This window comes from Lipotes vexillifer, unplaced genomic scaffold, assembly GCF_000442215.2.
Source record: "Lipotes vexillifer unplaced genomic scaffold, Lipotes_vexillifer_v1.1 scaffold583, whole genome shotgun sequence".
In the NCBI taxonomy this organism is placed as follows: Eukaryota; Metazoa; Chordata; class Mammalia; order Artiodactyla; family Lipotidae; genus Lipotes; species Lipotes vexillifer.
This window is the reverse complement of record NW_006784184.1, coordinates 1557513-1566715: the sequence shown is the minus strand read 5'-3', so window position 1 is coordinate 1566715 and position 9203 is coordinate 1557513.

Sequence of the window (9203 nt, the reverse complement as noted above, 5' to 3'; positions counted from 1 at the left end):
GGGAGCCTGTGTCCCCTGCATCGGCAGGCGGACTCTCAACCACTGCGCCACCAGGGAAGCCCCAACACCTTCTTATTTTTAAATTGTGTTCTAACACTTCGCAACACAGCAATTAGAAAGTCAGGTTTTAAGGTCTGCTTGTTTCATTGTATTTCATGGCTATCAAAGCTGAAAGAGTTCTTGACTGTGGTGATGGTTTCAGGGGTGTGTAAGTCTGATGTGTGTCAAACTTATCAGATTGTACCTTTCTAATATGTGCAGTTTATTGTATGTCAATTATACCTCAATAAAGTTTTTTTTTTTTTTTTAAAGCCGGAAGAGAAATTGCAAAAACAGGCTGGAATGGGATAAGTCATCCTTGACTGTGCCTGTTAACAGCACAATACTAAATTTCCAATCCTATCTACCAATTCTATTTCCGAGCTTAAGTATACAGATAGGTCTTTCAGATGAGGCATCACTTTTGACAGCAGAATTAACTACTAATGGAAACCTTTCCAGATGTTGTTTTCAAATTTCTCCATAGCATAGGTTTCTTTAGAAAAAGCAAGTTGAAAAGGTGTTTTTAGCTTAAAAAACAAACAGGGAACAGCATAACATCATTAAGTTCAACAACTCCGATTACTTTGTCACAAGATGAATCTCTCTGTGAGGTACAAAATGTTTTCTTGGTCACTTCCAATCTTATTTAAAAATACTGTGAAGATGCATATTCTGATTCTAATCAGAATAACTACATTGGTTGGAGACATTTGGTAGCATTTTGTGCACTTATGATTTCCAGCATCAAACTTTATTTGGAAATATTTCGTTATTCCAACCAAAGCAGCCAATCCATCAGCATTACATTTTCCAAGATTTTTCATACTGCATTCTTTCCCATAAAATACAAATAAAATTTAAAAGGCAGCTATCATGTTACAAGTGGGAATTCTGAAGCCAAATTACCTGATTCTTTTTCCTAATTTGGCCACCTACTTTCTGGCTGGGTGACCTTGAGGAGGTTGTCTAACTGCTCTGTGCCTTAGTTTCTCCATCTGAAGAAATGGGGATGGTGATAGCACTTAGGTTGTTGGGTTAGGAGTGAGTGGCCACAAGGAAAGATGCTAAAGCTACACCAGTGCCCAGTGTAGACAAGTGCTCAATGAATGTGAGTTAGTATTATTTGTTGAAAACATCTTCTCCCAGTACACAGGGCTCAATAAAGCAACAGTATTTGTGTACTTTGTGATTAAAGCAATTGGTAAATATACCATAAACTGAGCTGTACTTTCATCCACACCTTCCATAGCCTGATGTGGCTTTTTGCTTGTTTCTTCAAAGCTGTCATCTTCCAACAGCACTTGCTGACAGAAGCATGGATTATACTGCTTCCATGTTGCTTTTGTGTATTATTTCGGCCCTTTTTACTGTGGCAGGACAAGGTGAATCTACGATGGTTTATGGCTTTTTGTCTTTGGCATTTAATTAAGAACCTCAAGCTGTATGTTTAATCATTCCTAAATGACATTTTGTAAATTACAGAATTGAGTATTGCATGACTTTAAGTGCTGAAAAAATTGTAGTGTCTTGTCTTCACGTGCTGGACATTTAGTTTTTAAGTGTCATTGATCATGTTGGCCTCATAATATTTGTCAGTGTCGCCAGACCCAACATACACTTAGAGTGAGGAACATCATTATTAACGTACGTTGTAAATGGACATTATTAATGTGTGATGTAAGTCCATGGTCCTGATAATTTAATACTTTGGGGGAGTTCCCTAGTGGTTCAGTGGTTGGGACTCCTCACTTTCACTGCTGAGGGCCAGAGTTCAATCCCTGGTCGGGGAACTGGGATCCTGCAAGCCACACAGCCAAATAAAAATGAAACTTTTTTACCAACTTCATATCAGAAGGTAATATTTTTTACCCGATAATGTGGCCATTGAAGAGTTTGTACTAGGAGTAGAAACGTCAATCTTGTCATTTTCTTGTTCTGTGGAGTGAAGAGCAAACGCTGCAAGAATCTTGTAAACCACATATTTATTTACATTATTTGGTTAAAACTTCCTTTCACTTGGTGAGTGGACACTGGACTCAGAATGTAAGCAAATGTATCAGGTACTTTGATTTTTAAAAAGCCCATGTTGCAAAGCGGAAATAGAGACACAGACGTAGAGAACAAATGTATGGATACCAAGGGGGAAAGGGGTGGGGTGGGAGGAATTGGGAGATTGGGATTGACACATACACACTATTGATACTCTGTATAAAATAAAATATGACACACTATTGATACTATGTATAAAACTGATGGGAACATACTGTATAGCAAGGGAACCCTACTTAATGCACTGTGGTGGCCTAAATGGGAGGGAATTCCCAAAGGAAAGGGATATATGTATACGTATGGCTGATTCATTTTGCTGTGCAGTAGAAGCTGACACAACATTGTAAAGCAGCTATACTCCAATAAAAATTAATTTTAAAAATAAATAATAAATTAATTAATTTAAATAAATAAAACAATAAATAGGCCCCATGCAGCACCATGGGTCAGGCGGTAGCTACAAATATCAGATGAAAGAAAGGATGAACTTGGATGTGCTGATGATGTGGACAGGCAGAAGTTCTCAAAGATGCTCAGCAGAGAAGCAGGTAAGTAGGCCCAGGTAATAAAATACATATCCAGACAGGCTCCGAGACTACCAGCTCAGAGCATCTGCATTTGCACCGTCCGTGGACACCAGGGTGTTTATGGGGCAGCCCTGTTATGTTGGCAGGATTTCCATATTATGCGTCCTGTCTACCCAAGGCAGGAACAGAACTGGTCTTCTCAGCTGGCTTGTGGGGAGGGCACAGGTGTCACTTAGAGTCACCAATGAGATGCACTCACAAGAGACTCACTCAAGAGGGAACAAAGAGGGCTTCTCTGGTGGCGCAGTGGTTGAGAGTCTGCCTGCTAGTGCAGGGGACACAGGTTCGAGCCCTGGTCTGGGAAGATCCCACATGCCACGGAGCAACTGGGCCCGTGAGCCACAACTACTGAGCCTGCGCGTCTGGAGCCTGTGCTCCACAACAAGAGAGGCCGCGACAGTGAGAGGCCCGTGCACCGCGATGAAGAGTGGCCCCCGCTCGCCGCAACTGGAGAAAGCCCTCGCACAGAAACGAAGACCCAACACAGCAAAAATAAATAAAACAAATTAATAAACTCCTACCCCCAACATCTTCTAAAAAAAAAAAAAAGAGGGAACAAAGAGACCCCACAGGCCACTCTCTGGTTATAGCGACAACAGAACATGCAGCTTCCGGGCAGTAGGGTAGCATGACGTGTCCAGGGTCGGTCTCACTGGGCTGAGCTGTAGTGGCGGCGTCTCCCTGGGACAGGAGCAGTGAGGCTTCCCAGGCAGCCCTGTGGTATGGCTGGCCTTGCTCCTGGCTCTGTCTCTTCCCTTCTTGCCTCTCTGGCCCTCCCAGAGATTCTATGAGCTTCCTAAGAATCTTTTAATAATTTCCTCTTTTTTTTTTTGCTCAAATCAGCTAGAGCATTCTGTTGTTTTTGAGCTGGCAAGTTGACAAAAACTCCATTAAGGGCAAATTCCTTGAACTCTAATGAGAAAATTGTGCCTGTTGCCTTCACTCAATAAAGGAGATGGGACTAAAAAACCCAGTGACATGAGAAGGACTCTCAGTGTGGGAAAAGGAAAATACAGATACAAGATGTTACAGTCAGTACTACCCTGGGGTCCTATATTTGAATCAGAACTATCAATGTGAATTTGTTGGGTATTTTATCTCTTTTTAAAAAATTCCTAGCTTTGTCCTTCAGAAGCCCCAGAAACAGGAGTTCCCTTGTGGCCTAGTGATTAGGATTCTAGGCTTTCACTGCCATGGCCCTGGTCGGGGAACTGAGATCCCACAAGCTGCATGGCATAGCCAAAAAAGAAAAAAGCCCCAGAAAAAATGACCAACACAGTAGTAATAAACATTTCTTGTGCCAGGTGATTGTCTTGAAATGCTGTTTCTCACTAAAAGACAATGAATGCAACTTGTTGAAGAAATGGCTGATTGCATGTGTGGGCAGGGAACGTACAAGGTGAACCTGAAACATCTGACCAGAAAGCAAAGAATGATCAAAGATGAGTAGGGTTGGGTCAAAAAAGAGTCAGAACCAGGACTTCCCTGCTGGTCCAGTGGGTAAGAGACTCTGCGCTCCCAGTGCAGGGGGCCCGGGTTCAATCCTCTGTCGGGGAAAAAGATCCCACATGCCACAACTAAGAGTCCACATGCCACAACTAAGAAGTCCACGTGCTGGGCTTCCCTGGTGGCGCAGTGGTTGAGAGTCCGCCTGCCGATGCAGGGGATACGGGTTCGTGCCCCGGTCTGGGAAGATCCCACATGCCGCGGAGTGGCTGGGCCTGTGAGCCATGGCCACTGAGCCTGCGCGTCCGGAGCCTGTGCTCCGCGAGGGGAGAGGCCACAGCAGTGAGAGGCCTGCGTACCGCAAAAAAAAAAATTTCCTGTGCTGTACCCAAAAAAAAAAAAAAAAAAAAAAAAGAAGTCCACGTGCCACAACTAAGAAGTCCACGTCCCACAACTGAGTCCACATGCCACAACTAAAGAAGTCCACGTGCCACAACTAAGAGTCCACATGCCACAACTAAAAAGATCCGGCATGCTGCAACTAAGACCCAGTGCAGCCAAAATAAATAAATAAATATTTTTTAAAAAAAGAGTCAGAACCAACTTGAAGACATCCCTGCTGGTCACAGAGGGGAGAGTTTGAACATCAATAGCCTACAAATGGCAATGAACCAAAACATATCAATACATTTAAATCCAAGAATTCATAATAATACAAAAACAAGCAAACAAACACCAATTGTTCCCTTTGGAAGATGCTAGAAAGCTGACTATTTTGAAAACTACTCAACAGAGGGAGAGACTCAGGCCTTTACTCTTGCCTTCCCGTACAAACATTACTACCGGGTAACCACATAGATGAGAAATTTCTCTATATAGAAGTATTCCAGCATGTAAATAAACAAGGGATGATAAATTGAAATGTTACCGTTCACATTTCCTGAATTTAGAATCTAAGCATGGAACTAGCAAAACAAAACGAGACAGCCAGACATAGGCCTCACGTTGAAAAACACACCACCACCTATGAAGAATCTTCCCTCCAAAAAACAATCAAACATTCATCTCGTTAAGCCTCTAAGTACAACAATTTGTAGGGAATACAGAGCACAAGGGAACTCACTAAAGAGACAACAGTTTGAAGATACAGTCCACAAAATCCTCACTGTGGAAAGTCTACAGGACAAATGGTCTGATTTCTTCAGTAAATAAATTGTAAAGGAAGAACAACTGTAAAGGAAGAAAAAAGGGAACCTCTAGATTAAAAGAGACCTAAAAGACATGCTGGAAACAAAACAGACAAACAAAAAGCAGGCCAAAGCTAAACAATGACGTGAAGAGATTCAGGCCTGGATGATCAAAATCATGTAAGAAAAATGAGCAAGTAATCCCCTCCCCAGGGCCCGGGTTTGATCCCTGGTCGGGGAACTGGGGTTGTTTGGGGACAGGCACATGGAGGGGTCAGGGTTGGGCTGTGTTGACAAAGTTCCAGTGGTGATGATAAGGTGTTGCTCTGGATAATCCAATAAGCTGCGTATGTACTTTATGCTCTTTTCTATATTTGCACTGCATTTAACAAATAAAAATTTTGAGTGATAATGGAAAACCAGAAAACATTTTCACTTATTCATTTCGTTTTAAAATAATTTAACAAGCATTTCTTGAGTGTGAGCTGGGGACCCAGCAGATACTGATCCTTGCCCTCAGGAACTTTGTGTTTTGAAAGACAAGTGATGCAGTGCCGTGTCTCTGTAATCACAGCCAACTGGGGTGGAGCTGAGTGGAAGAAGGCAGGGCTTCAGGAGGTGACGTGTAGTCCGGGGAGGACTAGATGGTGGCTTGCAATAGTGAGATGCGGTAGGAAAACAAGGTGTAGACAGATTCCAAATATATTTTGGGGTTAGAGCTGACAGATTTGTTGTTTGTGGGTGGGTGCTATAAAGAAAGTCGGTGATGCCTTTAGAATTGTTTCAGTAAATGGACGTTGAAGGTATTATTACTAAGATGGCCAGATCCGAAGTAATATGAAGGAGAGGCACTCGTGGCACTAAAACCTGCTGCCCTGCTACAAAAGGAGTGTCTCGTATCATCTCCCAGGTTCCTGGAGCATCCTCTTTTAACTCATGGAGCTGTGAATGCCTTGCACGTAGAAGGCACTCAGTGCTGTCATTTGAATGCAAAGCACATGCCCTGCATTTACTGCGATTGCAGGCTAGGAGGAGGTGATGCAGGCCAAGACCCTTCCCCTGACACTGTGTCACGCCAGCTTACTGAGTGCACACCAAGCGTGTGACACAGGAAGAAGTGTAACCACATGTCCTGACATCAAACCCATGACGTGTGACGTCAGTGCTTTTATTCCTAAACTGTAAGTGAGGAAACCCAAGAGCAGACAGCCTAAAGGATATAGCCAGGTTCTCACACTCCTAGGGGGTAAATCCAGACTCAAACTCAGATGTCAGCCTGAGGCCCATGTAGTTTGCTGCAGTGACCAACTCACAGGGCCTCCATCACCAGCTTTCTCCCCCCCCCCCCACAAACACTCCCACTCCCAAGCTACCATCCCCCGGGTAAGTCCTTCTCTTCTTGACCCCGGGACTCTGTCCCCTGGGGGGCCCCTCAGAAGGCCACTCTGACTGTCCCAATGTCCTTGGGGCCAGAGCCACTTAGTGGACTGACCACAGGCTGAAAGACACTGGCTTCGACTGGTGATGACATGGGAGGGATTGTGGCCGCGTCGGCAGACCCAGCAGCTCTGCTGCTGCTCAAGTTGGTGAGAAGGGGAGCAAACCCAGGTGAAGCAGATCACTCCAGGCCTGCAGGCAAATCCCACTCCCGAGAGGACCCGTCTGCAGACAAGTGGTGTGGGAGAGGTGTGGAATGGGCGGAGAGCAGGGTGAACCACTGAGGGAGCCGTCATCCGTGAATGTAGCTTAATCTTCTAGAGCAAGATTTGCATACCTGACACCTACTCCCCAGTGGAAGGTAAACATGCACTTTCTAAACACCAGTTGTTTAGTGGTCACGAGGAAATTCTGCCTTCCCCCTGCATAACGCCCACCCACGTCCCTGGCCTTGACAGCAATACTGCATCTGCCTGGCATCTTTCTCACATCACCCCCCACCACCCCTTTTCTCCTTCTCTCGGTGAAATCCAAATTCAGCTGAAATGCCACATCTGTGGAGCTTTCACAGGCATAGTTAATCTCTCCTTCCTCAGTTCTTCCAGAATCTGGTACTCTCCTCAATCAGAGCTTGCACTCGAGGACGTTTTGATTTTCCTGGTCCACGTAAGAGCTCTCTAAATGTGGTTGCAGGGAAGAATGAGGCCATGAAGCTGATGAGCATGTCAGCATACTACGAAGCTCAGGGGACTTCCCTGGTGGTCCAGTGGCTAAGACTCCGCGCTCTCATTGCAGGGGGCCCGGGTTCGATCCCTGGTCGGGGAACTAGATCCCGCATGCATGCCACAACTAAGAGTTCGCATGCCCGCACCTAAGACCCGGTACAGCCAAAATAAATAAACATTAAAAACAAACAAACAAACAAAAAAAGAAGCTCGGGCTTCTGCTCTTGGGTTTCCTCACTTACAGTTTAGGAATAAAAGCACTGACGTCACACGTCATGGGTTTGATGTCAGGACATGTGGTTACACTTCTTCCTGTGTCACACGCTTGGTGTGCACTCAGTAAGCTGGCATGACACAGTGTCAGGGGAAGGGTCTTGGCCTGCATCACCTCCTCCTAGCCTGCAATCGCAGTAAATGCAGGGCATGTGCTTTGCATTCAAATGACAGCACTGAGTGCCTTCTACGTGCAAGGAATTCACAGCTCCGTGAGTTAAAAGAGGATGCTCCAGGAACCTGGGAGATGATACGAGACACTCCTTTTGTAGCAGGGCAGCAGGTTTTAGTGCCACAAGTGCCTCTCCTTTATGTTACTTCGGATCCAGCTTACTTTCCATCATCTACACTAATTGAAGGGTATTGTGTCATTGGTGACTGTGGTACCAAGGTAGTACCTACAGAGTTCCGTAGGTGACTTTGTCACAATACGCAGAAAATTATTTTCTGATATCTTCTCTTTAGCTTTGGAATGCTTCGTATGATGGGAGGGGCAGACTTATTTTCTATTTATTCCGGGGGTGGTGCCAGTCAGTGTGCTAGGCTCTGAGGACTCAAAGGTGCATACGACATTGACAGAAATGCAAAGAAAAGGTGATAAATTCCACAGTAGAGGTATGAACAGACGTAGTTCTGGTTTAGAGGGAAGGAAACCCTCATGGAGAAAGTAGTGTTTCAATCTGGATAGGCTAGACCTGCTGCAGTAACAAACCAACCTCGACTCTCAGTGGCTTAACATCCCCAAAGCTTAGTTCTCATTGATGCAACATATCAAATGCACAGCAGTAGAAGTCTCTGCTCACTGCAGCCACCTAGGGCTGCAGGCTAATGGGGGTCTTGTCTTATCTCAGCATGTGCTTCCAGGATCACCTAGCCAGGGAGAGAAGGTATGGGGATTGTGCATTGCGTCCTCATGCTCCTACCTGGAAGAGGTGTGTATCATTTGCCATTTGCCACTTCCCTGCCCACAGTTAGCCACAGGGCCACACCTAACTTCCAATTCCAGCCTGTGCCCAGAAGGCGGAGGGCTGGAAACACTCTGGTGAAGGACATGAATGACTAGTGTTGTGCAAGCGACTTTGTCCCACTGTGCAGAGATGCTTGTGAAGGAGAAGGGCTTCCCAGCGGATGAGAAGCTTTAGGAAAGGTGCAAATGTGGGGAAGTCTGGCTGCAGAAAAGGGGTCCTAGTAGGAGTGCCGGGAGGCAAGTTTGCAAAGGAAGACAGATCACGCTGTGTGAGCCAGGCAAGGAAGTTGGATTTGATCCAGGAGACACTGCGGGTTTTACGGGAGCTGTGGTTTAGGATGAGTAACCTGATTGCCTGTGCCGGAGAGGTCAGAGGGTAGCAAACTGGAGGCAGGAGATCCAGTTGCTTATTATTATTTTTTTTTCTAAACGCACCACTTTACTTTCCTTGTAAGGCAGCCAGACATTACAAACCTTAAGCACGTGACAG